Genomic DNA, 27,783 nt, shown 5'->3' on the forward strand with positions numbered 1-27,783 from the left:
GGGGTAGCAAGAACATAATTTACTATCAAATAGTAGCACTCCCCACTCCCCACAGTGACAACTGCCCACCCCCATCCAAACTACAGCTAAATTCACACTGGACAGTGCCATTGTTTCTCCTGGGCTATCTTTATACACTATTGTGAATAAAGATATTGTGTAGCTGTTAAATAAAGTTTGTTGCTTTCCATGCCTGAGGTGGCTATGTTCCAGAAATGAATGTACTGTTCCCTCTGCCTTTTCTGTAATGAGAGAAGGAGAGAAAAGAAAATTGGGCACATTAGTACTGTCAATTACTATTATAAATTATTCAAGAGTGCAAGTTTTAATCCTATTTGTAGGTTTCATTTTCATGGCAAGAATTTGATTTATGCATTAACATAAATTTGGTTTATTTCCCTCCTGATTCAATTCCACTTGAAGGGACTTGAACTTGCACTCTTCGGAATATAGAAAAGGGGGTAAAAATTCAATTGGTTTGCTAAGCTGTCATCCAGATTCTCTTGCTAACATTTGCAATATGTTCCTTGGCTGACCAGGCACTTTCCTCCCTAGACAGTAAACAGCAAACAGCTATCTATGAAATAGGTCAAAGCAAATATATTTAGTCAGGTGCAGGATAAATAGATCATAGACTGACTAAAGCAGCCCTAACAAACAGACAGCTTGGCTACACAGATCTAACCTGAAGGCTTTTCAAGACAAAGCAAACAAACTAAGCACAGCATCTGATGACTAGCTTGTTATGTGTATTAAAGGTATGTTTTCAGATGCTTTATTCTCACAATTCTGGATGGCTGTAACACTAACAAACCAAACAAAACCCCTAAGCTTGAAACAATTGTTATAAACTATAATGTCATGGTTGTTGTCACGGACCACAGAGGTTGCTTAGAGAGTCAAGAAGCAAGCATCAACATTGTGGAGAATACATTATCATTACAGTTTCAAGAGATGGGAGGAGAACATAAGAGTAATTTTGCATTGATAACCAAGCCTGATATCTCAGATAATAATAAACATTCTTTTAATGGTAAGGACAGAATTTGAGGAACTACGTGACTAGATATAAAGATTTAAAAAGGTGGGGGTGGGGGGGCGGGGGGTAGCGCATGCTGGTTAAGTGCACATGGCTTGAAGCACAAGGCCCTGAGTAAGGATCCCGGTTGGAAGCCCCCTGGCTCCCCACCTGCAGCAGGGGAGGATCAGATCACAAGCAGTGAAGCAGGTCTGCAGGTGTCTGTGTTTCTCTCCCCCAGCTCCCCCTCTGTGACCTCAGGCTTGCAAGTCCTGTACGTTTACCAATCCACTATATCTCTAGTCCCATCCACTATATCTCTAGTCCCATTTCACTTTCAAGTTGAAACCTTTTTTTTTGCTTCCAGGGGCTTGGTGCCTGCACTACGAATCCACTGCTCCTGGAGGCCATTTTTCCCATTTTGTTGCCCTTGTTGTTGATAGACAACAAGGACAGAGAGAAATGGAGAGAGGAGGGGAAGACAGAGAGGGGGAGAGAAAGATGCCTGCAGACCTGCTTCACCACCTGTGAAGTGACCACCCTGCAGGTGGGGATCTGGGGGCTCAAACTGGCATCCTCACATGGTCTTTGGGCTTTACGCCATGTGCGCTTAATCTGCTGCTCCACTGCTGAGCCCCTCACTGTTTTTTTTATATTTATTACTGGATAGAGACAAAGAGAAATTGAGAAGGGAGGAGGAGACAGAGAGGGGAAGAGACACCTGCAGCCCTGCTTCACTATTTATGAAGCTTTCCTCCTGCAGGTGGGGGCCAGAGGTTTGAACCCAGGTCCTTGTTCACTGTAATGTGTATGCTTAACCAGGAGTGTCACTGCCTGCTCCATTCTTATTCTTTCTAGGTGATATTCACTCCCTTGTCTTCAATTATCTACTTTGTACTAATGACTTGTAGTACATCCCTCTTCTTTGGACCACAGCTCCTAAATCTAACTTTATATTATTCACTCCACTCTAACATTACATAACATTCAAAACTGAATATGCAAATTATAGTTTTCATGGCTCCTAACTTTGGTAGTCTACCCAAAGGGTGAACTGTATGATTACTACCTCTTGGTTTTTAATGCCCTTATATACTCCTTGACACACTAGATAAGGCTGATCTCTGTAAGTAAAAGAACACTGTGGAAATGATAAGACATGCCTTCTGAGGCTTAGTCATAAAAGACATTGTCTCTCTTTTTTTTCCTTGCTGTCTTAGATCATTTGTTCTAAAGTTTATTGCTATGTTCTGAGGATACTCAGCCATTCCATGGAGATGAGGGCTATGTGGCATGAATGCTCTCTCTTACCAACAGTAAGAGCGGATTTGCTAGCCATGTGGATGAACTACACTGAAAGAAAATTTCCAGCTCCAGTTGGCCTTTTAGATGACTAGAGTCTCAACCAACCCATTCACGCTAACTTCATGAGAGACGTGGCTCTGAATCCAAAATACCCAGCCAAGTCACTCTTACATCTTGCACGATGGAAACTAAAGGAAATAGCAACTATTTATTGCTGTATTGAGTTGCTAAGTTTGTGGGTCATGGAGCAAATGTATAATTAATAACACTCCAATGAAATCTAAACTCCTATTGTGTTTCTTTCTTGACCTGTGTACAACACAGTGAAGACTAAATTATGACAATATTGCCAGAAACAAGTAGATACAGGTTAAGTGCACAGAATATTAAGAGCAAGGACCCACACAAGAATCTGGCTTCCAGCCACTGCTTCTCACCTGCAGGAGGGTTACTTCACAGGTGGTGAAGCAGGTCTGCAGGTGTCTGTCTTTCCCTCTGCCTTTCTGTCTTCCCCTCCTCTCTTGATTTTTCTCTGTCCTATCCAACAACGATAAACAAGGGCAACAAAAAAAGGGGGAAATGGCCTCCAAGAGGAGTGGGTTCGAAGGAAGGAAGGAAAGAAAGAAAGAAAGAAAGAAAGAAAGAAAGAAAGAAAGAAAGAAAGAAAGAAAGAAGGGAGGGTTGGTGCACCAGGTTAAGTGCACATAGGCACTGAGCCCCAGCAATAACCTTGGAGGCAGAAAAAAAAAGTGGGGAAAAAATAGGCCACCAGGAGCAGTGGATTTGTAGTGCAGGCACTGAGCCCCCGCAATCACCCTGGAGGAAGGCAGGGAGGGAGGGAGGGAGAGAGGAAGGAAGGAAGAAAGGAAGGAAGGAAAAGGAAGGAAGGAAGGAAGGAAGGAAGGAAGGAAGGAAGGAAGGAAGGGAGGAAGGAAAGAAGGAAAGAAGGGAGGGCTGGTGCACCAGGTTAAGTGCACATAGTACAAAGTGTGAGGACCTGCGTAGGGACCCCAGTTAGAGCCCCTGGCTCCCCATCTGCGGGGTGGTGGTGGTGGTGGTGAAGCAGATCTGCAGGTATCTGTCTTTATCTTCCCCTTTCTGTCTTCCCCTCCTCTCTTGATTGCTCTCTGTCCTAATTTTTTTTTTTTAAAAATGGAAATAATGGCCTCAAGAACAGTGGTTAAATAGTACAAGCACCAAGCCCCATCAATAACCCTGGAGGCAAAAAAGGGGGGGTGGGGAGGAAGAAAGATAAAGAAAATAAAAAGAAATAAGTGGACACTAGGGTAGTACTAGCTAGAAGTCTGTAACTAGAGATGGGGGATAGGGAATGGTAGGAGTTTAGAATGAGAGTTTTTTCACTTGCTTTTATCTTTTACAGAGCTCAGTTCCAAGTGGAGTAAGGCAAACATCCAGCTAAATAACCTGTAAAGTGCTAGACCTTCTTTCAGAGATCAATTTGCAGTTTCTTCACAGGAATCAGATTTTAAATATCATGATTGAAGGGAGACAATAGCAAGAGGAGGTTGCCTTTATGGTAAAGCAGTAATCTTTTATGCTTTCATATTTCTGTTTATGCTCTAGAAACTCTTCTGTGGATGATGGATTCTGTATTTGCTGCTCTCAAGAATGCTGGGTATTAATTCAGTCCATTTTATGTAGATTTAGACAGTGAGAAAATATGAGATATTTTGCCAGTTGGTGAGGTTTTGTTTGCTTTTGTTTTATTTTGTTTTTTTTAGAGACAGAGAAGCAGAGAGAGACTGAGGAAGTGATCACAGCTCTGAAGCTTCCTTCAGTATGTATGTAGGGAGTGGGGCAGGCTCAAACCACGGTCTTACACATGGCAAAGCAACTCACTATCCAAGGGAACTATTTTGCTTGTCCTCATAATGAGTTACATACTGAAATTGTGAGAAAGTGCACAACTCAAACTGGCTCATGCCAAAAAAGGGGGTTTTACTACTGCAAATACAGGAATAGATTCAGCTTCAGTATGAATCAGTCCTGAAGGTTCCTGGGATCCATTTTTGGTTTTGCTTCATTTCTTCCTCTAAGGGTGGATCATTCTGTGGCTCATGTGGTGGCTGTTCTTAGACTCTTGCTCAGTGCCTTTTGATTCCTAGCCTGCCAACACCCATCACTCAACTCACTGAACTCGAGCAAGTCTGTGCAGGTAGCTTCCAGGAAAGACCTGAGACTCATCCTGGTTAGTGATCTACTTCTGAATCATCCCTGTAACCCAGGGAAATGTGAAATACTGATGGGCCAGGATTCCTTCCTGGAGATAAGGTCAGATCACCTCCATCCTGAAGTTTATGAACTGTGACTCCAGTGTCCAGGAGGGGACACTCAGAGGAAAGATGGGACAAGGTTACCACATCTGGCAACACAAGCCCAAAAGTCAAAAATTGTGCTAATTATTTGTAATAGCCAAAACCTTGAAGCAACCCAAGTGTCCAACAACAGATGAGTGGCTGAGTAAGTTGTGGTCTATATACGCAATGGACTACTACTCAGCTATTAAAAATAGTGAATTCACCTTCTTTACCTCGTCCTGAATGGAGTTTAAGGGAGTCATGTCAAGTAAGATAAGTCCGAAACAAAAGGCTGAATCTGGGATGATCATAGACAAAAGTTAAAAAAGAAGATCAGAAGGGAAAACACTAAGCAGAACTTGGAATGGAGTTGGTGTATTGCACCAAAGTAAAAAACACTCTGGAGTGGGCATGGAGGAGGTTCAGGTCCTGGAACATGATGGCAGAGGAGGACTTAGGTGGGGGGTTAGATTGTTATTTGGAAAACTGAGAAACATTACACATGTACCAACTACTGTATTTTACTGTCGACTGTAAACCACTAATCCCCAATAAAGAAAAACATAAAAAAGAACTGTGCAATGATGCATTACATCTGAAAACAGGGAATGTATTCTCTGATGTATAGTCATTATCAAGACAAACATGAGGTCTGAATGTGAATGCTGAGGCAAAGAACAGGCCTAGGCTAGAATCAGAACCCATATAGTCTGAGAGTTCAGTTGATTCATTTCCCTGCTATCCTTGCAGTGCTAAGGCTGGAGGTTAACTGGCTCACGGGTTGCAGGTAGTGGATGACTGCCCTCCCTTGTCCACCCCGGCCACATGGCTAGGTTGGATCATTGTGTATTCTAAGCACTGGCAATGGAGATCAGGGTCATGTCCAAATACCATGATCTCTGAGCTTCCTATAATTACAAAGATCCCTGTGACTTGCAGAACAGAGCAGAGTTGGATAGAGGAAGGAAAGTAGACTCCCGTGAATCAAGCAGCAACCTGAGGAAACGAGGTACCTCTACCGGAGGCAGTGGATCAGAACGCATGGCTGGAGAACAGACAGATTGTGTATCCTGTATTTGCAGCTAAAACCAGCTTCAAGTTTGGTGTCTCTTGACCCCCACAGCCAGGCAGCACTGTGCCAAGCAAGGATACTATCACAAACACTGTGAAGTACTCTGGGGAAGTATATTTCCAAGGAGGGTCTAAAGCGATTCTTCATAGGCAAAGTGCTAGGAAAATTTGAAGAAGAGGTGGGTGAGACAGTCAAGGTTTAGTCACAGGATCATAAGAATACTACTAGGAGTGCTTAAACAGTTGTGTAGTTAATGGGCTGGCTCAGGTGGGCCAGTTTTGACAATATTCCAAATGTCTACTGTGTGAAGCACTCTTCCAACTGAAAATTCTTTCTGAAGGATCACTGCATTTAATTTTTTACCTTTAACCAGAGCTAGATAATCTGAATATAAGAAGGGAGTGGAAGGACTCACTCTTTCTTTCTGTGTATGTGTGTGTCCTCACATCTTATCACCTTGCTTTTTGGTGTGATGATTTTTTCAGCTGCCAATCAGAAGCAACAATCAGTCTTCTTTTTAGAGACATAGTAAAGATGAAAAGACACAAAGTAAAAACATATTGAGTCAGAAGGATTAAAAAGTTCTATTTAAATAAGTAGATCGTTATAATCTACAATTATTACTGATAGTGATAGTAATAGTTGTAGCTGTAGTTAGAAAAAATCTGAAGGACCAGGCGGTGGCACACTAGATTAAGAGCTCACATTACAGTGCTCAAGAACCAAGGTTCAAGCCCCCAGTCCCCACCTGCAGGGGAAAAGCTTTGCGAATGGTGAAGCAGGGCTGCAGGTGTCTCTTTGACTCCCTCCCTGTCTATTGCCTTTCCCCCTCTCAGTTTCCCTCTGTCTCTATCTCATGATAAACAAACAAAAATATTTTTTAAAGGAAAATCTGACCAACTAATGTGCAGGAGAAAATATAAACCATTTATTTGGGTAAAATTATACACACGAATTAAGAAAAGGGTGGCAATATCTACTACTTACTTGATTTTGCATTTGTTATAAAGGAAAAAACGAGAATTTTAATCCGTTGGATTACATTTGCACTATAAAAAGAATAAGCAGGGAGTCGGGCGGTAGCACAGCGGGTTAAGTGCAGGTGGCGCAAAGCACAAGGACAGGCATAAGGATCCCGGCTGAGCCCCCAGTTCCCCACCTGCAGAGGGTCACTTCACAGGCAGTGAAACAGGTCTGCAGGTGTCTATCTTTCTCTCCCCCTCTCTGTCTTTCCCTCCGCTCTCCATTTCTCTCTGTCCTATCCAACAACAATGACATCAACAACAATAACTACAACGATAAAACAAGGGCAACAGAAGGGAATAAATAAATATATATTTTTAAAAAGAATAAGCAATATATTGTACACCAGGCCAAAAAAGGAAAACAGGATGTCTTGAGCTTTGTTCATCAAGTGTTATACTTTTCAAACAATAGTCCCCAGAAAAGGCTAAAACCAACCTTTTACTGTTGAATTAGAGGCGATAGTTTCCTGTGAGGCTGGTCATAAATCTTAAAAGGAATATTGCTCACTTCTTTTAAGAATTAATGGTGACTCCTAGGTGGGAGTATACAGTTATGCATCATACTGGGTTTTTCCCAGCGGTGATGCTCAATAGAAGTCCAGGAGCCTTTGGATTTGCCAGAAATTCCACAATTACTGTCCACAACATCGAATTCTTCCCCCTAATGCAGTCATGTCTTTCTGGAATTCGTAATATTTTTCTAAGATGGCTAGGGAATATATATATATACATATATATGAATATATATTAGAGTGCACAGTCATGTTAAAAGTAAATACCCTGGAGAAATACTTTCAATTAAAATTCAGAAGGTTTAAAAATTCAGGCTAGAAAGGAATTCCCTTGACCTACAAAACCTAATAAGATTTCTTTTTCCTTTCCATTTTCTCCTTGCTCATACTCAATAAGTGTGTGAAGCTGGCCTGCTTTCTTACCTGGTGACCCCATTTAGCTCTGCCTTCTAGACATTTCAGTAAAAAAAAAAAAAAGAAGAAAAAAGAAAAAAAAAACAATGGCTTTCAAGAATGTTTTGAGAAAATTTGACATACTGATCTACTCTCAAACTCAATGATCTTTTTCAAGCAGGAAGTGAAGAAAAAAAAACAATAATAATAATTTAGTCATTTGAAAAAATCTGACCAGGTGATAAAGAGGTTGAATTTGCAGTGATCAAGGGAATACTATTTGTTTTTTAGAAAGCAGGAATTTTGAGGTTTGAAGTTGGGGTAGTAAGTGCAGGGGTGGAGTAAGACAGATTCCTGTTTGAGTGGCCCTAGCTTCTGTGGGCTGAGGACAGTCATTTTACTCATTCTTGGACCCATCTATAATGTGGAGTTTCTTAGGGGATAGATGGTGGTGCATCTGGTTGAGAGCACGTTACAATGTGCAAGGACCCTGGTCCAAGCCCTTGGTCCCATCTGCAGGGGAAAAACTTCACAAGTGGTGAAGCAGAGCTGAAGGTGTGTCTCTGTCTTTCTCCCTCTCTATCTCCCCCTTTCCTCTCAAATTCTGGCTGTTTCTATCCAATGATAAATAAAGATAATTTTTTAAAAAACAAAAAAAGTGGAATTTCTTTTTAAAAAATAAATTTATTCACAAGCACCAGCGTAAGGATCCCAGTTCAAGCCTCACAGAATGGGAGAAGATCTTCACATGCCATACATCAGACAAGAAACTAATCACCAAAATATATAAAGAGCTCAGCAAACTTAGCACCAAAAAAGCAAATGACCCCATTCAAAAATGGGCGGAGGATATGAACAAAACATTCACCCCAGAGGAGATCCAAAAGGCTAACAAACATATGAAAAACTGCTCTAGGTCACTGACTGTCAGAGAAATGCAAATTAAGACAACAGTAAGATACCACCTCACTCCTGTAAGAATGGCATACATCAAAAAGGACAGCAGCAACAAATGCTGGGGAGGTTGTGGGGACAGAGGAACCCTTTGACATTGCTGGTGGGAATGTAAATTGGTCCAGCCTCTGTGGAGAGCAGTCTGGAAAACTCTCAGAAGGCTAGATATGGACCTTCCATATGATCCAGTAATTCCTCTCCTGGGGTTATACCCCAAGGACTCCATAACACCCAACCAAAAAGAGGTGTGTACTCCTATGTTCATAGCAGCACACTTCATAACAGCTAAAACCTGGAAGCAACCCAGGTGCCCAACAACAGATGAGTGGCTGAGAAAGCTGTGGTATATATACACAATGGAATACTATGCAGCTATCAAGAACAATGAACCCACCTTCTCTGACCCATCTTGGATGAAGCTAGAAGGAATTATGTTAAGTCAGCTAAGTCAGAAAGATAAAGATGAGTATGGGATGATCCCACTCATCAACAGAAGTTGAGGAAGAAGATCTGAAAGGGAAACTAAAAGCAGGACCTGACCAAATTGTAAGTAGGGCACCAAAGTAAAAACCCTGTGGTGAGGGGTAGACATGCAGCTTCCTGGGCCAGAGGGGGCTGGGAGTGGGTGGGAGGGATGGGTCACAGTCTTTTGGTGGTGGGAATGGTGTTTATATACACTCCTAGTAAAATGTAGTCATATAAATCACTAGTTAATTAATACGAGAGGTGGAAAATTAATTGTATGTCTCGAAGTTTTTCAAAACACAAACTGAATCTTTTCAATATATAGGCTGTGTAATTGATATGCAGACTCTCTCAAAAGCCTAGACCAAGTAGATCAGAATCAACCAATAGCACAGCTATATACAAGATACTGGGTACTGTACAGCAAACCCTAACAAAAGGACTTTTCAAAGTTAACCCAATTACCAAATAATGTGATGATAACATTAACTATCGATTGTCTTTTGGAACCCTAAGACAGCAGGAACCTCACATCTCCACTGTAGAGCCTCTACTTCCCCCAGTCCTGGAACCCTTGGATAGGGCCCACTTTCCCGTATGCCTCTCCCAATCCATATCAAATAATATTGCATCTGCCGATCACAACCTAATCAACGCAACGATTGCCACCTCAACATGCTTCGCTTCAGACTGTGTCCAGAGACTTCACGTGTGGAATGACAACCCTTCAGCTTCATTACTCGGGTGAGACCTTTCCTTTCATAGTATACTCTAATTTCATCTCAGGTGGTTCACTTTCTAACAAAGTCCCAAAACCTAGATATACACTAGTTTCTGTGAGAGAGAGCATATGTTCACATGTATCCATAAACTACTGCAAAATATATACCTGAAAGCAGAAGTACACTAGAGTTTGCAGTGAGTACCCCCCTAACACTTCCTCTCCACTATTCCAAGCTTTGAGTCCATGATTGCTCAACAATTTGTTTGGCTTTGTATGTTAACTCTCTTTTCAGTCACCAGGTTCCAGATGTCATCAGGATGCCGGCCAGGCTTCCCTGAACTGAAGACCCCACCAATGTGTCCTGGAGCTCCACTTCCCCAGTGACCCAAAAAAAAGAGAGAGGCAGACTGGGAGTATGGACCGACCAGTCAACGCCCATGTTCAGTGGGGAAGCAATTACAGAAGCCAGACCTTCTACCTTCTGCAACCCACAATGACCCTGGGTCCACGCTCTCAGAGGGATAGAGAATGGGAAAGCTATCAGGGGAGGGGGTGGGATATGGAGATTGGGTGGTGGGAATTGTGTGGAGTTGTACCCCTCCTACCCTATGGTTTTGTTAATTAATCCTTTATTAAATAAAAAAGAAAAAAAAGTGGTATTTCTTTTTTAAAAATAAATGTATTCACAAGCACCAGCGTAAGGATCCCAGTTCAAGCCCCCTGTAAGAGAGTCGCTACACAGGCGGTGAAGCAGGTCTGCAGGTGTTTATCTTTCTCTCCCCATCTCTGTCTTCCCCTCCTCTCTCCATTTCTCTCTGTCCTATCCAACAACGATGACATCAATAACAACAACAAGTATAAATACAACAATAAAACAACAAGGACAACAAAAGGGAATAAATAAATATTTTTTTAATTAAAAATAAATTTATTTAGTATGCAACATGAGAGGAAGGGGAAGGAAGAGAGAAGGCAGAGTATATGCTGGCACATAAGGAGCCAGGAGTGGTACTAGGAGCCTTGACTCTTCATGTCTAAGACTTGGCCAGTCATGCTATCTTCCCAACTGCTGTCCTGTATTTCTTGTTATTATCTAGAGCCAAGACTTGGGGCACTGCTCTGGAGAGAGCAAGTCCAGGGCTTCAGATATGCATGGCGTGTACTCAGTCACTGGGTTTTCTCCCTGACCATGGCTGCCAAATTTCTTAGGATTCCACATCTTATATGTAAAAGTCCAATTCATTTTTTTTGAGTAGGTAGGTACTCATCTAGATTTAGAGGTATCATGAAAATGAAATGCCTGTGTATGCAGGAAAGAAAATTCACTTTCCTTGGCACTGTGTTCTTAGTAGGTTTATGATCAACAACATAGCTGCCAGGGTTGGGTGGGGTTTACCTGTTGAGTACACACATTACCATTGCACAGATCTGGGTTCAAGCCGCTGGTGCCCACTTTCAGGAGGGAAAGTTTCATAAGCGGTGAAGCAGTGCTGCAAGAATCTCTCTCTCAGCTTATGTGCACACGTATCCATAAACTATAAAATATATACCTGAAAGCAGGACTACACTAGAGTTTGCAGTGAGTACCTCCCTAACACTTCCTCTCCACTATTCCAAGCTTGGGATCCATGATTGCTCAACAAATTGTTTGGCTTCATATGTTAACTCTCTTTTCAATCACCAGGTTCCAGATGCCACCAGGATGCTGGCTAGGCTTCCCTGGATTGAAGACCCCACCAATGTGTCCTGGAGCTCAGCTTCCCCAGAGTCACACCCTACTAGGGAAAGAGAGAGGCAGACTGGGGGTATGGACCGACCAGTCAACGCCCTTGTTCAGCAGGGAAGCAATTACAGAAGCCAGACCTTCTACCTTCTGCAACCCTCAACGACCCTGGGTCCATGCTCCCAGGGGGATAGAGAATGGGAACCATGGGAGGGGGTGGGTTATGGGGATTGGGTGTTGGGAATTGTGTGGAGTTGTACCCCTCCTACCTTATGCTTTTGTTCACTAATCCTTTCTTAAATAAAAAATTTAAAAAAAAAAAAGAATGTAAAAGAAAATAAAAAAAAAAGAATCTCTCTCTCTCTCTTCCCTCTCTCTCTCCTCTCTCTCTCCCCTCTCCCTCTCCCTCTCCCCCCCCCCCTCTCTCTCTCTCTCTCTTTCTCCCCTTCCCTCCTTCTCTCCCTCTAACCTGGTGGTAAAAATAAAAAAATAGTTTTTTTAAGCTGTTCAACTGTTATTAATAAAACATTCAGGTTAAAACCGGGAAGCAGCCATTGTATATAGCAACTGAAATGAATTGAAGGGAATAGTGGTGTCCATTAGAGAGCCTTCTTCCATGGGGCAGGGTTAGGAGGAGGGTAAGGCAGGAAGTGCTCGTGAGGAACATTAGAAGACCCTCACCCTGACTGTCCTGCCTGTGTTGACCCTATCCTGCAAAGCTCTGGGAGCAACAGCCTCCTCCAGTTTTATTCCAGAGGTGTTTCTCCTGCCTCACCTGAGTCCCTGTGCTGCTCTGGAGACATCCTGGCTACCTCTTGGCAGCTCTTGTCTTGTCCTTCTCCAAAAGCTTCTTGTCACTCTGAGAATATGGAGACATAACAGCCAATACTGTCAGACTCTCTTGACTTCTCAGAGAATTCTGAAAGAGATCATTACAGGACCTGACACGTGAGAGGGAACGGAGGTGTATTCAAGACCATAAATTTTAACTATAAGAATGATCTCATGTTCAGTCATCAAAGAAGTACAAAGAGGGACTTGCTAAAATTTCCTCCGTCGAGGGTAACAAGTCATAACCTCATCCTCTTACACCCAAGCACTTTGGTATAAACAGGAAGGAAGGCCATCCAAGTCTATTTTTATGGATTTTTCAAGAAACAGTACTGGAGGCTGGGAGTTACTGTTTACCTCTGAGGACTAGCAACAAAAGGGAGCTTGATGGCAGTTGGTGGACAGGGACCAACATACATATTTTTCTTAGACATTGTTTTTCAAAATGGTCTGTGGAGGTATGGTGCATTCAGCACACAATGCATTCAAAAAATTCTGACTAAATAGTTTGTAAATATAGTCTGCTAATAACTAACATTTTTATTAGTGATTTAATAATTATGGCAAAATTGTGGGATCAGAGGGTTATAGTTCCATACAGTTCAATTCCCACCACCAGAGTTCCATATCCCCTCCACTCTATTAGAAGTTTCCCTACTCTTTACCCCTCTGGGAGTATGGACCAAAGTTTTTTATGGGTTGCAGAAGGTGGAAGGTCTGGCTTCTGTAATTGCTTCTCCACTGGACATGGACATAGACAGGTTGATCCACACTCCCAGCCTGTTTCTGTTTTTCCCTACTAGGTCAGGGCTCTAGGGAGGTGAGGCTCCAGGACACATTGGTGAGGTCTTCAGCCCAGAGAAATCCTGTTGGCTTCATGGTAGCATCTGAAATAGGAAGTGCAACTTGGTGGCTGAAAAGATTAAGATGTAAAGCCGAACAGACTGCTTAATAATCAGGAACCTAAGGGTAAGAGTATAGCAGATTAAATTTTGGGGTCTTCATATTGAAAGAAGCTAGGAAGTCTATTTTAGATATATTCTAAGGGGTCCATGACTTTACTTTTTTTTTTTTTTGCCTGAGCCCTATAGCTAACATGCAGGCTAAGAGTATTGTTAAGGAATAATTAACATCTTAAACTTGGATTGATTAATGCTATTTGGTAGAGTTGAAGTCAGGGCTTTTTTGTTTGTTTGTTTTCTTCAGAATGATAATATACAAGAAGGTTTTTGTTGTTGTTGTTGTGTTTTTGTTTTGTTTTTTGGCTATAGGTAGCAGAATTCCCCATTGTAAAGACACCTAGGAAAAGGTTCACTTCTCTCATGAAACAGGAGATCCAGAGTGAATCAGGTCCAAATCCTGATTCAGCTCTTTAATTCTTTGGTTCTTTCCTTTGCTGTCTCAGAAAGCGGCTCGGGCTACTCAGGTGGTATACAAGACAGAATTGAGGAGTGAAGTGAGAGGAAGGCAGGACTATCATTTTAATAAGGAAAACAAAGACTTGCCCAGAAACTTTACTCTCCCCATGTTATGGGCTGATTTGTGACTCCCTCCTCCCTACCCCATCATGCATGATGTATTGAAGTGCTAAGTCCTAGTACTCAAAATATGACCTTGTTGGCAATTAAAACCTTTACAGAGGCAATCAAGTTCTAATAGGATTATTAGAGTGGACTAGTAAAACTGGTGTCATCATGAAAGGGGAAAATTAGGGCATAAGCATACAGGGAGAATTCTGTGTGAACAGAATATATCCATCTACAAGCTAAAATAAGGGGTCTGGAACAGACCCTTTCTCACATCCTATGAAAGGAACCGAGCTTGTCAATACCTTGATTCCATTTTCTAGCCTCCACAATCTGGGACAATACATTGCTGTACTTGAAGCCAACCGATTTATGGTGCTCTGTTATCGCATCCCTAGCCAACCAATACATCCCATAACTTTTCCATTTACATCTTATTGACCAGAACTGAGCTTTCAGCCATCTCTATCTACAAGACAGATCAGGCAGGTATGCACATCACTGAACATATTCCAATCAAAGCATTAGGATTTGGGGATTCCAGAAGCAAATACAGAAAGAAGAGAAATTTCTACAGAAAGGGTTATTTTATTTATTTATTTATTTATTTATTTATTTATTTATTTTTGCCCCCAGGGTTAATGATGGGGCTTCATGCTTGCACTAAGAACCCACACTGCTCCTGGCAGGATCTTCTTTTCATTGTTGCTGTTGTTGTTGTTGGATAGGACAGAAAGAAATCGAGAGAGGAGGGAAAGACAGAGAGGAGAAGAAAAAATATAGACACCTGTAGGCCTGCTTCACTGCTTGTGAAGTGACCCCCCTGCAGGTGAGGAGCTGGGGGCTCAAACCAGTATCCTTACCTTAGTTTTTGTGCTTGGCACTCTGTGCTCTTAACCCAAAGTGCTACTGCCCAGCCCTGAGGGTTTGTTCTTAGAGCACTATGACAGCTAGCTCTCCTCCAGACACAGCTAAAAAACCTGAAACAATATTTTGGAGATAAAGTTGTGCAGTGAAAAAGATACAAAGAATTTTGATACTAGAACTGACATGGCCACAAATCCTTGTCAAAAAATAATATGCTGTTTTGTTGCTCTTTCTCTTCTCTTCTTTTTTCCCCCTCTCTGCTCTGTGACTCTGGGTTCATATTTTTTCCACCAATTTATTGCAAACATTTCCAAATGAATAGCAAAACTGAAAGAACTTTCCAGCAAACTAACACACATTCATCATCTACATTCTACCTCTAAGATTTTACTATATTTGTTTTATCATATATCTATATTTATATATTTATGTTTTATGGTACATTGTCATAAACTTACAGACTTTATAGGCACAAGGTTTAAAATAATATTTTGATTATTGATTTCTTGCCTAATTCCTTTGTGGTTGGATAATCAATTTTGGATTGTTTCATTGCTTGCCATTTTCTGAGATTTACATGGCACAGTGTGTGTTCTATTTGGACAGGTATTGCGCATGAGTTGAAAATATTTTCTTTTGTAAAAAATATTTACTTATTTTTGGTCATCTTTAGGAGAGAGAGAGAGAGACGGAGGAACTATAGCAACAAAACTTCCTCCAATGTGGTGGCCAGGTTCAAACCTGGGTCATGCACATAGCAAGTCTGTGTACTGCAAGTGGGCTATTTTGTTGACCCCCAAGTTGTGTGCCATGTTCTATGCTGTCATAGGTGTCTTAACTGAATATGTTCTGAGAAATATGACATTAGGTAATTTCATTCTTGTGCAAGTTCATAGGGCATAATTACGCAAACCAAGATAATATAGTCTACTGCATGTAGTCTACTGGGACCACAATCATAAAAACTGCCATGAACAGACATTGTCACACAACCATTTTGTTGTTATTTTGCTTCACAGATCTTTTATAGCGTCATTAATTTTGCCTGTTCTATCAGTTATCAAAAATTAATTTAAAAAATCTTATTAGAGACTTAATATTGATTTACAAAATTATAAGATAACAGGGGTATAATTATGCACCATTTAATAAGGTAGGGATTTTGAAGAGGTGAGGTTCTGGGACATATTGGTGAGGTCCTCTGCTCAGGGAAGTCAGGATGGAATCATGATAGCATTGGCAACTTGGTGTCTAAAAGCTGATGATATATGAAGCAGGACAAAATGATCAATAAAAAGGAATCAAAAAATAGGAATAGAGCAGATGAGAATAGTAATCCCAGGGTAGAAAGAAGCTTGGAAGTCTATTTTAGGTATGTTCCTAGGAGTCTGTGACTTTTGTAGTTTTTGCTTGAGTTTGATAGCTAACATGGACGTAGACAAAAAATATTGTATGGAAAGGTGGTGTCAAAGTTGAGAATATGGCTAGGAATCTGGATTAGGGCAGAGATTAGCTCTCAAATTGAAAGAAAATCTATGAATAAAATCTTCCTCTCTTCTTTCATCATTGGGAACTTATACCTATATAACAATTTCCACCACTCCTTTTTCCCTTTCTCCCCTTTCCTTCCTTCCTTCCTTCCTTCCTTCCTTCCTTCCTTCCTTCCTCCCTCCCTCCCTCCCTCCCTTCCTTCCTTCATTTCTTTCCTCTTTTTTTCCCCCTTTTCCATTCTTTATTTTAATAGAAAGAGAAATAGGGAGGGATGGAGAGATATGGAGAGAAGAAGGAATGAGAGAAAGAGAAACACCTGCAGCATTGTTTCATTGCTTGCAAATAGTGACTAGGGTCTTGAACCAGGGTCCTGACACATAGCAATGTGTACACTCTATCAGGTGTGTTACCATCAGACCCCTAATCTTCCTTTCTGTCTAAGAACTAGACTTGGTGAGTTCTTGTAGCATTGTTACTTCTTCAGTAATTCATCATATAATTTCACTTTTTTGATCTAACTTTTCTAATTGTTCTCAGAGGGAGGGCTCATCCAAGACCAGTTTGTCTATCACATCACTCAATCACTTTTTAAAGCTCTTTCTATTATATGGCCAGAGCTGAAATGCTGAGTTTAAGGCTGTTGCTCACTGCCAGAAGCAATGTTGAATCTTGCTGTCACTTAGATTTCAGTCCAATAATTCTTTATTATCTTGTCATCTCATGAATGTTTATGTCCATATACATATTTTCCTAGCAGTTGGTTGTTTTTACATAAAATGCATCTGTCCAAATAATGTGGTCTGCCATATTACTCTCATTGATTTTCTGGCTGCATTTCTCTGCAGTTAACAAGTCAACTCCAGTGGGACAAGAAGCAGTCTCATTCACCCTTAGAGACTACCCACCCCCAACCCCGGCCCAGTATTTGACAGAATAGATGCGCAATAATTGTTGGTAACTGAAATCATTACTTGAAATGAGGATAAATCTTAACAGTCCCACCAGAACTGGAAAGAAAAAAAGATGAGTTTTTTCAGTTTAAAAAACAGTAAGTTTACAGAGGTAGGATTCAGTGGTCTTTGGCCCACAGTGGTATGAGGGATTGAACCTGGGACCTCAGAGCCTCAGGATGAAAGTCTTTTTGCATAACCACTATGCTATCTTCTCAATCCCATATGAGTCAATTTTGTAAGGAAATGATTTACAAATAACAACAGAATTTTCTCAGTGTTTAAGGGGAGACACAGGTCTAAGTGGATCCTATAATATTCCTTCTTTCCTTTTTCTTTGGTTCTTCAGTCTTTTATATGCTGATAATAGTTTTCTGTGTTATTGTTCCTGTGTTTTATTGTCTCTCTTCATACATTCTCTCAGGAAGAAAAGGCAACAATAAACAATGACTTAAATAAATAAAAATCAATACTATATGTTTACAAAGGCAATCTCATATAAGCAAGTCTAGCACAAGATGAAACTATAAATCAAAAGTCTGCATTGGTAAAAGGCAAATCAGAAAGGGGAAATTAAGGTTGCTGAACACCTGTACTTTCAGACCATTGAAGTGGATCTTTTTATTTTGTCTAAGAGATCTTTAAAGATCATTTAGTATCAGGAAATCCTTTTCTCCAGGACAAAAGAAACTAGAATTTAACACACCTTTGTTCCCCAGCTTCCCTTTGGCTAGTGTTACTTGTTCTGAGAAAAGTCTGTTATTTCATCACTTGTAAGATGTTACAATATTCAAGATTACAGTTTCTCTAAAAATGTGACAAAATATAACACCGCCTGTTTCCTGATAGACTGGAAAGGATCTTTTTTTTTTTTTAAAAAAAAAAAGCATGACCTCTAAATAACTATATAAAATGGGCTTTTTCTTGTTCTTTTTCTTGACAAGGTATCGCATACCTTCTGCAGATTTTGGTCATTTTAAATTCAGAGTTTTTTTTTTTAATAATGAATGACAAGTGCAATGGATAAGAGGGGTACAATTCCACACGGTTCTCACCACCAGAATTCTCCATCCCACCCCATCCATTGGAAGCTTCCCTATTCTTTAGCCCTCTGGGAGTATGGGCCCAAGATCATTATGGGGTGCACAAGATGGAAAGTCTGGTTTCTATAATTGCTTCTCCAGTGGACATGGGCGTTGGCAGGTAGATCCAGACAATTACAGAGATTTTTTTTGTTGGGGTCTTCAGAAATTCTGTTTTCTTCCAACCATATTTCACATTATTTGAGAGAACCTAACTTCCTCTTGCTTAGGCCAGCTTACCAGAAGCTAGCACAAGCAATACCATGTCCAAAGAACACTGAAGAAAGAGGAATACCACTCTTGGATTTTCTAATAAATTTTCAATTTTTTTTTTCACCAAGGTTATTACGGGGGTGGGGGTGTGCCTGCACAACTCTATCATCATTTCCCTGAAGCTATTTTTTTTTATTTTTCTTTAACTGAGGGTGAAAGACAGATATTAGAGAGAAAGAGAGACACACAGTGAGGAGGAGAGATGCCAACTTGCAGCACTGTGAATCTTACCCCTGGAGGTGGGGGACCAAGGGCTTGTCCCTGAGTCTTTGTGTGTGAATATATATGCATGTCCTACCAGGTGTGTCACCACTCAGCTCCAATTTGAATGATCTTTAACTTGCTTTTAAAAATAATATGTACACATTCCATAACAAATAATTGGGTTCCATATAGGATGACTAATTAGTAGAATGTTCTAGGAACTTACTTTCTCAAAGAACAACAATTCCCATGAACATGTGGAATGGACAGAAATAATCCGCACAGGTGAACATAGGCATCCCACACAAAACAAGAACTAATAAAGTAGAAAAGCAATGAACGGGTTGCTTTGGGCACTGACAGAGTTAGGTAGAATTTCGCATTTAAACAAGTTAGATGGAGAGACTCTCTGAGTTGTATACCTTTGGATTTCATCAAATGGGATTTTCCTGGTGTTCCTAGTCACGACCACAGTGGAACCATGTAGGTAGTAGAATATGTCAGATGTGAGGCCCTGCCTGGAAGAGGCCTAAACAAAATGATCCTGTGTCAAGTGGGACCACGTTGCCTTACAGTGATCTCTGAGCACTGCAAAGCAGTAAGGGAAGATGAGAGCTGGGAACGGTTTGCACATTCTGAAGTGGACATGGGACCTTTCTCCCCAGCCTACCCCTGGCCCCACCAATTAGGACTGTAAAGGGGGAAGATGAGAGCATCTGCCTTACATAACTCCAGAGAAGACTTAGCATCCAGTATTGAAAACTGTGACTCAGCAGCCTCTTCCAACCATTCAGATAAGCATCCTTCTGGTAAGGAAAAGCCAGTGGAATTCAAATGAGGAACCCATCAGCAAAAAAACTCATGCTGACATTATTAATCTTCCCAACTACCCAGATCTATCATACACATAAAAACTCATCATTGGGCACTTGTGGAATAGGTATCCCTCACTTAAAGGAATGGTCACTGTCAGCAAACTTTGCAGTGCAGAGACTTTCTATCAAATCAATCTTATTCTCCCATTGATTTCCATTACACAATCTGAGATGCATTCTGCTGTTAAATCCCATTAACGGTGTGCAAAACCCTCTGGAAATGGTGAGTTTAAAAGAAAAATAATAAATAAAACATTGACAATGATATTTAATATGTTAATAGCAATGCTGTCCTATATTCAACATGTCACAATAATAATAATTTTAAAAAATGCTCCCAAACAAAACATAACACAATCCTACCAACTGCCTCACACATTGCAAAGAGCCGTAATTCCTCAATCATTAACAATTCAGTTGCTCACTAGTTTCACAACTGTCTTGGTCTTTCTATTCAAATTTTTTTTTTTTTCATTAGATTTCTTTTTCTTATTTCCTCCTGGCCTCTTTCTCAAAAATCTTTGTTCAGAACCTTCTGAATAGCTTGTGATGTTATTGGTTGATGGAGAAAATGACACAGTAGACTCAGTCATAGCAGTTAACACAGTGCCTGCTGGGATTTCCCCATCATTGGAACAGCAGGGCATCTCCTAGGAAGAATGTTGGAGAGGGAAGCAGTGGACTTTTGAAGGTTGGCCTAGACACACTGAATACCCTTTCTAACTTCTGAGATGTAGTACTACTATCTGACATTGTTAATGCATTGGTGTTTACCATTCTATTTTCAACCTATACACTTTGCTAAATACATGTTGAATGACTGACTGTTTTGCATAATATATGTTGAATGAGTGGTTGAAATTAGATGATTTTGTTCTTCATTAGATGACAGCACATTCAAATGCTGGTAGTTCAAGCTGGAAATGTGATGGTAAGTAGTAGTCTTATTAGGACTTACATATATACAGGTCATAATAGGACTTACATACTATAGGTCATAATGACAGGAAATATCCAGCATCCTAAGATCAGGGCAAGATGTTTCTGACAGTAGACTTTTGTTAAATTTGTGAATTCCTCACCATTACCATTATAGAATATCCCATTTTTGTTAAGCAACAGACTACCTGAGTCAGAGTACCCCCCTATTCCCTGTCCTTTTTATATGACCCACTGAATTATAATATTCAAAGTTTAGGATTAACTTTGACATTTCATTTAGAAATGAACTTATTAAACTATAACATGCCTACAGAATTATGAAAAGTCAATGACAAGATTAGGATTCTTTCTGGAGAGGACTGCCAAGACTTTTTGGTTAACTTACCAAAATAAAAAATCTATTTGCTTTAGTCCATTGGGACCAGAAACCTTACACGTCAGCCTCAGTCTTAACACACACAACAAGTCAAAGCCCTGGTATCTAATCTCACAAGGAAAACACTGAAATGTCTTTGTACTGACAATAAATAACCGCCAAAGACCATGGAGTTCCTTTAGGTTGTAACCAGCATATTCTATGAATGCCATATATATATAACCACATACATGTTATTCTGCATTCAAATCATAGCATATCAGTTTCTATCTCTGGGACACTCTAATTCTCTATGAAATAACCTGCTCCCTATGTTCATATTTTCTCCATTGAAGATTGTGAAGGAAGTAAAGGACATTAGTACATGAAAATATTTATCAACGATACAACCACTTAACAGTTAGCTCTCCCACCCCAACCCATTCCAACCCATTAAAACATCTCTTCTACACACTAGACTCGCTTAGTAGGTAGTGAACATGAAGATACACAAATACATTCCATTCTATTGCAAACTGAAATTGCAAATCACACAAAAAGTTTTAAGGTTTCAAGATATCAGTGGAGATAAGTAAAGCAAGTGGGAAGAGTGTATCTGTAGAATTAAATAGGAAGATGAAGGTAAAAGAAAGAGATGAAGACAAAGTGTTGCTTAAGAAGATTGTACTTTGACTAAAGATTAATTGAGACCGATGGGAAAGTTGATGAACCCATCAAAAAAGTTTTTTTTTTTTTACAAAAATAACACTCCTTTTGATTATGCTGTAGAAGTTAAACATAAAAATAAAGCATGTTATAAGGTGCTCACTCTTTATAGAAAAAAATTAATCCAACTGTCACCTTCTTGATTTATTATTTATTCGTTCTGTAATTATCACACGATTGCATATATGGCATAAATTGTGCTCAGTATAGAATAGAATTTTAATAATGTATTTAATGATGTTTTATTATTTAGTCCCCTGCAAACTTTTCTTCACTAATGATTCTGATATTCGCTTCCTGTTTTAGTAAGTTTATTTTAAAGTTTTACTAGTGTAGACCACGTTGGGATAATAAAATCTTTCTGTATTAATGAATTACAGTATTTCTAGTGGTAGCAATGAAATTCTTTGATTATACTTATTTTATCATTTTTCCACTATTTTCATAAGATATTATTTCTCAAATATATGTATTTATTATATATATTGTTTTCCTCCAGGGTTATTGCTGGGGCTCAGTGTCTGCACCATGCTCCTGGAGGCCATTTTTTTTTCACATTTTTATTGCCCTTGTTGTTATTATTCTTATTGTTGATATTTCTGCTGTTGTTGTTGTTGGATAGGACAGAGAGAAATGGAGAGAGAAGGGGAAGACAGAGATGGGGAGAGAAAGATTGACACCTGCAGACCTGTTTCACCGCCTGTGAAGCGACCCCTCTGCAGGTGGGGAGCTGGGGTTTCTAACTGGGATCCTTACGCTGGTCTGTGTGTTTCACACCATGTGCACTTAAGCCACTGCGCTACCACCCGGGTCCTTATTATTTGTTTCTTATGGGATCAAGTCCAAAGAATGATATTATGAAAAAATGGCATTAGTATCTTATGAAGAATGCAGTATAGGATGTTGATTCAAAGTCTATACTTGCAGTATAGGATGTTGATTCAAAGTCTATACTTGGAATCAACATGGAGTAAGGTTTTATTTGAATCGGCTTTTGTTATGTAAGAGACACACAATATTAGCAGATTACATGCCCTTTCTGAACTTTGGTATCTTTGCCTATGAAAACAGAGTGATAATAACTCTCCTCCAAGTAAAGATACCTCATAAGGCTGTGGTGAAGATCACAAGTGAACATGTGTGAAATTATCAGGCACAGAGATAGTATTCTAGATGCTGTAGTTGTAGTAATGCTATTTATTTTTGTTTGTTTGTTTGACTGTCAAAGTTTCTTTGTGATGTTAATTTGTTATTTTGCACTTTTAGATTAGGGTCGTTGGCTATAAGAAGTAACTAAGTCTGACTAATATTAAAAATGTGCTTTTATTCAATGCTCATGTCTAGCGGAGAAGCAATTACAGAAACCAGATCTGCCACTGTCTGTACTCCATAAAGAATTTTGGTTCATATTCTCAGAGGGGTAAATGTTAGGAGAAAATGACCAGAAGGCTCTGATCCATCAGGATCCAGAGAGAGAAAAGGAAAAAAAAAAATACAAAGAAGAAGGAAGGACACTAAGAAGTAGTAGGTATGACTCAGAAAGCAGGAGAAGGAAGGATCATAGGAAAAAAAAATAATAAAGGGGCAAATATAAGTAAATATAGGTAGAGAGTTGTAGAAATAATACTCAACCCATATCTGTGATCTTGGGAGAACTAATGAGCTAATGCAGTTTCCAGTGGAGGAAATGGGGGCACAGAACTCTGGTGTGGGATTATAATCCTATAGTCTTATAACTGTGTAAATCAATGTTAAACCATTCACAAAAACTTTAAAAATAAAAAGTGCTTTTAGGGGTCCCTATTGCATAACTCAGAATTAATTATAAAATATTCTATAAAGCTCTGAAAAAAGACATGATGAGGTCTTCAAGTTTTAGTTGTGTTTTTCTGTAAGTTGGATGGCTAATGGTAGCATTGGATAAACAAATGTTGATGTGAAATGAAGAAAACCCATCCCATCACTTGCAGAGAATCCCCTGCAAAGCTGTTTTAGATAGAAAATTCACCTGGAGTTAAACCATTGCTCAACTGATTCCTAGATGTGTGAATTTGATCAGTCATCTCTCTATCATCTATCGTCTTTATCTACATCGAGTTTCACCACTCACTCTGGGATGAAATTTTAAGAGAAGGGTTGGGGGAAAGGGAGCATCAAAATCAAAGCTTCCTTCAGCATACCAGGGACTTGCTAGGATCTGGGATGCCTGCATGACAAAACAGGCACACTATCTAGGCTGGCTACCTTGCTAGCTTTAGCCTTTTAACTTTCCTCTATCTAAGTTTTATTTTTCTTTCCCTATTGCTCATGAACTCTTTTTTTGTTTTTATTAGTAATTTAATAATAATTAACACAATTGTGAGATAATACGGGTATAATTCCATACAGGTTTCACCACCAGAGTTCTGTGTCCTATCCCATCCACTGGCAACTTCCCTATTCTTTATCCCTCTGGGAGTATGGACCAAAATCCTTTATGGGGTACAGAAGGTGAATGCTTCTGTCATTGTTCCTCCACCAAAGATGGATGTTGGCAAGTTGATCCATACCCCCAGCCCGTTTCTGTCTTTCCCTAGTGGGGTAGGGTTCTAGAGAGGGGAGGTTCCAGGACATATTAGTGAGGTTGTCTGCCCAGAGAAGTCAGGATGGTGTCATGGTAGTGTCTGCAACTCGGTGACTGAAAGGCAGTAAGATATAAAACAGGACAAATTATTTAATAAATAGGAACCCAAAGGTAGGAATGAAGCAGATGAAACTAGGGGTCTTCATGGGAGAAGAAGCTAGGGAGGCTATTTTATATATGGGCCCATGACTTCAGTAAATTTTGCCTGAGCCCAATAGCTAGCATGCAAGTGGACTAAAAGCATAGTTTGGGAAGATGGTGTCAGAGTTGAGAATAGGCCCAGAAAGCTGGATTAGCTCCCAAATATGAGCAAAGTATAGAAATATCGTTAACTGTAAACCCCGCTGATCTGACCTAGGGTCCATGTCTATTCATCTAAAGCACTGGAGCCTGTGTAACCTGTGCGTCCCTGTCGTCTGAGCTCACAATCCATGGTCACTGCTAGGAATATTCTAGGCTGCACTCATTTCAGGACCAGTCTTCCTCAAGTGGCAGAGTATTTTGACCCAGCCTCCCTTCAGAGAGTGGGGCAGTACCTACCATTGCTGCTCTACACTGAAGGCAAGGTCCTACAGAAGCCCACAAGAGGGCTTACGGTGATGTTCCTGATAGAAATTACCAGTTGTGGTGGAGAGAGGGATGTGCTAGATCCATCATGTCTATGCATGAATCCAAGAATTCCCTGACTAGAGCCCCAGATGATGGGGTGGCCTGGTAGTGACCATAAAGGTCCTTAATGAAGTTTTCCAATCTCTTGCCTTTATCCAGATTTTGTAGTCCTTCTTTTATCTGCTGAGTTTAGGCTTAAAGTGATTGATGGAAGTGAAGTAGGGGGTAGAAGAGGATGGTATATAGGCCTAAGTAGTAAATGTCTGATGAAGTACTTTATGGTGTCTTTTTTTTTAGGTCTTTCTACTTGTTTGCTACATTTACTGAATCTAAGTCTACTCACTGCAGGCTATTGCTTCTGAACTTTTATACCCAGTTCTTCTCAAAGGCCTACTCCGGAACCTCCCTTCTGCTGCTCCTCCCTTTGCAATAAGTACAGCATGTCCAGAAAAAGCAGGGGAGACTTGATTATAAATGAGGAAGAGATTGCTACTTCCTTTTCTTTAAGATGCTGGTATGTTCCCACCATGGTTATTATTAGATATTTAGTTTACTTAGCTAAAGTAAGGTGATAATGATGGCAAACACCTAGCATTCAAGAAATAACATTTGCAGTGAGTTACAAAGTTATTTTGACTCTTCATAACAAACAACCCTGCAAAGCAGATTCTTATAGTCCTGTTTCTCAGATGGGTGGGCAGAGGCCTGGGCTAGCAATTTGTTCAAATTCATAAGTGCCAACACCAACACCAATGATTACAGTGGTCAAGTTAATGCATCATTTGGGATGTAATGACTCTAAGTGGTTTTCCACTTCTGAGAAGGTCCCTAACAGCTTTTCCAAGATTCAGAGCTGCCATTCAAATAGGTGTCAGCATGTATCTAACTATACTGATAACTTACCTGTGTGTAATTTTCATTTTTAAAGAACAGAGAAAGGGGTCAGGTGGTAATGCAAGAGGTTAAGCACACATGTTATAAAGTACAAGGACCCAGGTTCAAGTTCCCCCACTGGCAGGGGGAACCTTTCATGAGTGATGAAGCAGTACAGCAGGGTTCTTTCTCTCTGTGTCTCTATTACTCCTTTCATTATTAACTTTGCTCTGGATCCAATAAATCAATTAATAAAATATTTTTTAAAAGAGAGAAAAGACATATGTACACACCCCAGAGCACCTTTGTAACATTTTATGAATGTTTGAGATGAACTCAGGTTTCAGGTATGATATGTCCAACTATTGAGTAGACACAATAAATGTGCCAAGATGTTTGCACACTGCATGTCTATAGATTATAGCAAATGCACCAATCATGTTCATAGGATGGGAATGCACACTTGACCAACAAAAAGCCAGATATCAAAAGGCAAACAAACTAGTGTTTCCTCATTCCTGGTAACTCCTGTTTAATTTCCCCTAACACTGAATTTCAAGTTGCGCTCCTTATACAATACAATCTTTAAAATATTGTGATATGGAGTCCCACACAGTCAGAAGGAGGAAAAACTGAGAATGTCTATTAAGGGGAACATTTCTCCCATTATGGGTACAATGAAGCTTCTCTGAATACCAAATTCTGCAATCACTCCACAAGTGGAAGTTCAGCCCACAATGCTTTTTTTTTTTTTTCCCTTTCGAGAAGCCTGGGCCATGCTAACCATTTAAGGTCAAACTAACAAGTGGTCAGTCCCTAACACTGCATTTTGCACCTGAGTTAGAACTTGTCTCTACAAACCAGCTCCAGAGCCCAAGCCGCAGGTTGGAGGGACATCCCCTCTGAAGTCTCAAGGTGAATCCCATGGTTAAGCACATTCCCACCCCCACCCCCTATCCCCCAGTCTCTCGCCAGCCCCCCCAATTCTGAGTTCCCACTAGTTTGCTTTAAAGCCACAACCTCAAATCTAACAGGGAGGGAGCCTGACTTCCCGCTGGGTCCCTCGCTGTGGGTCAAGGGAAGCGGGAGGGAGGCGGGGCTGCACCTCGGGGTCGCTCTCGGGGCGGGGCGGGACCTACAGGAGGCGGCGCTTAAAGGGGCGGAGTCTGCAGGGGCGGCCCTAGGTGGGGCGTGGTCTTCGCGGGGCGGGGCTTGCGCAGGCTGCTTCTCGCCGCCTCTCGCCTTTGTTCTATTAGCTATTGTGTACCCCTTCCTCCTCTGGCGCTTCAGCTGTGCAACCTGTGGGCAGTTAGTTGGTGGAGGGGCTTTGGTGTCTTTTCTTTTGTTTTATTTTTCAGTTGTGAGAACCTCTCTTTGCAGTTCCCCGCCCCTGTCCCGAGAAGGGAGAGGCGAGATGGGAAGTGTCAGTCTTTCCTCCCCCGACGGCCGGTCGGGGCCCTCCAGCCCAGCTCCTCCTCCAGGAGGCATCCTAACCCTGCGTTCTGGACTTTCACATCCTGACCGGTCGCGTCAGAGCCAGAACGGCGACAGCGATCCCTTTCCCTCCGAGCACAGACTCCGGACGCCAGGGAGTCAATCAGGCACCGAAGCGAGGGTCGGAGGCCGGCCTGCGGCCTGAGCAGGGTGGCCTCGGCGTCCCGGGAGCCGCCGCGAGTGTGGCGCGACCCTCCCCGTCCCAGCGCAAGCACTCCCAGGCTGCGCGGCGGCCGCCTCAGCCCCCTTATATAGCCCTCTAAAAATAGCTCGCTTCGCACCGCCTTGTAAGGCAGCAGGGAGATCCGTGGTGGGCCAATCCTAGCTGGCTGCCGGAGCCAAGCCCCGCCCCAGTCCCCATTCCGCCTTCCCCATTGGTCCTCAGTGACTTCATGAGCCCCCTGTTTACCTTACATGGTCACACGCGGCCTAATGGCCGTCCTCCTCCGAGATCCCACGGCTGCGCGCAGAACCGGGCGGAGGGAGGGAGTTTGGGGAGGGGGAAGAGCCAGAGGAGGAGGAGGAGGAGAAAAGAAGCCAGGGGGAGGGAGGA

General features: G+C 41.1%; 2 long non-coding RNA genes across 2 annotated transcripts; both read right to left on the reverse strand.

Annotated features, from left to right (window-relative positions):
* Positions 1 to 12,913: 12,913 nt before the first annotated feature.
* LOC132539396 (uncharacterized) lies at positions 12,914 to 27,759 on the reverse strand. The gene is made up of 3 exons (XR_009550654.1): positions 27,640 to 27,759; positions 14,730 to 14,846; positions 12,914 to 13,303 (listed from the first exon to the last, which is right to left on the reverse strand). It is a non-coding gene; the product is annotated as an uncharacterized LOC132539396 (long non-coding RNA).
* On the reverse strand, positions 26,934 to 27,631 carry LOC132539397 (uncharacterized). Its single transcript, XR_009550655.1, has 2 exons — positions 27,231 to 27,631; positions 26,934 to 27,035 (listed from the first exon to the last, which is right to left on the reverse strand). It is a non-coding gene; the product is annotated as an uncharacterized LOC132539397 (long non-coding RNA).
* Positions 27,760 to 27,783: the final 24 nt, after the last annotated feature.

This window comes from Erinaceus europaeus, chromosome 7 (assembly GCF_950295315.1).
Source record: "Erinaceus europaeus chromosome 7, mEriEur2.1, whole genome shotgun sequence".
Taxonomy (NCBI): Eukaryota; Metazoa; Chordata; class Mammalia; order Eulipotyphla; family Erinaceidae; genus Erinaceus; species Erinaceus europaeus.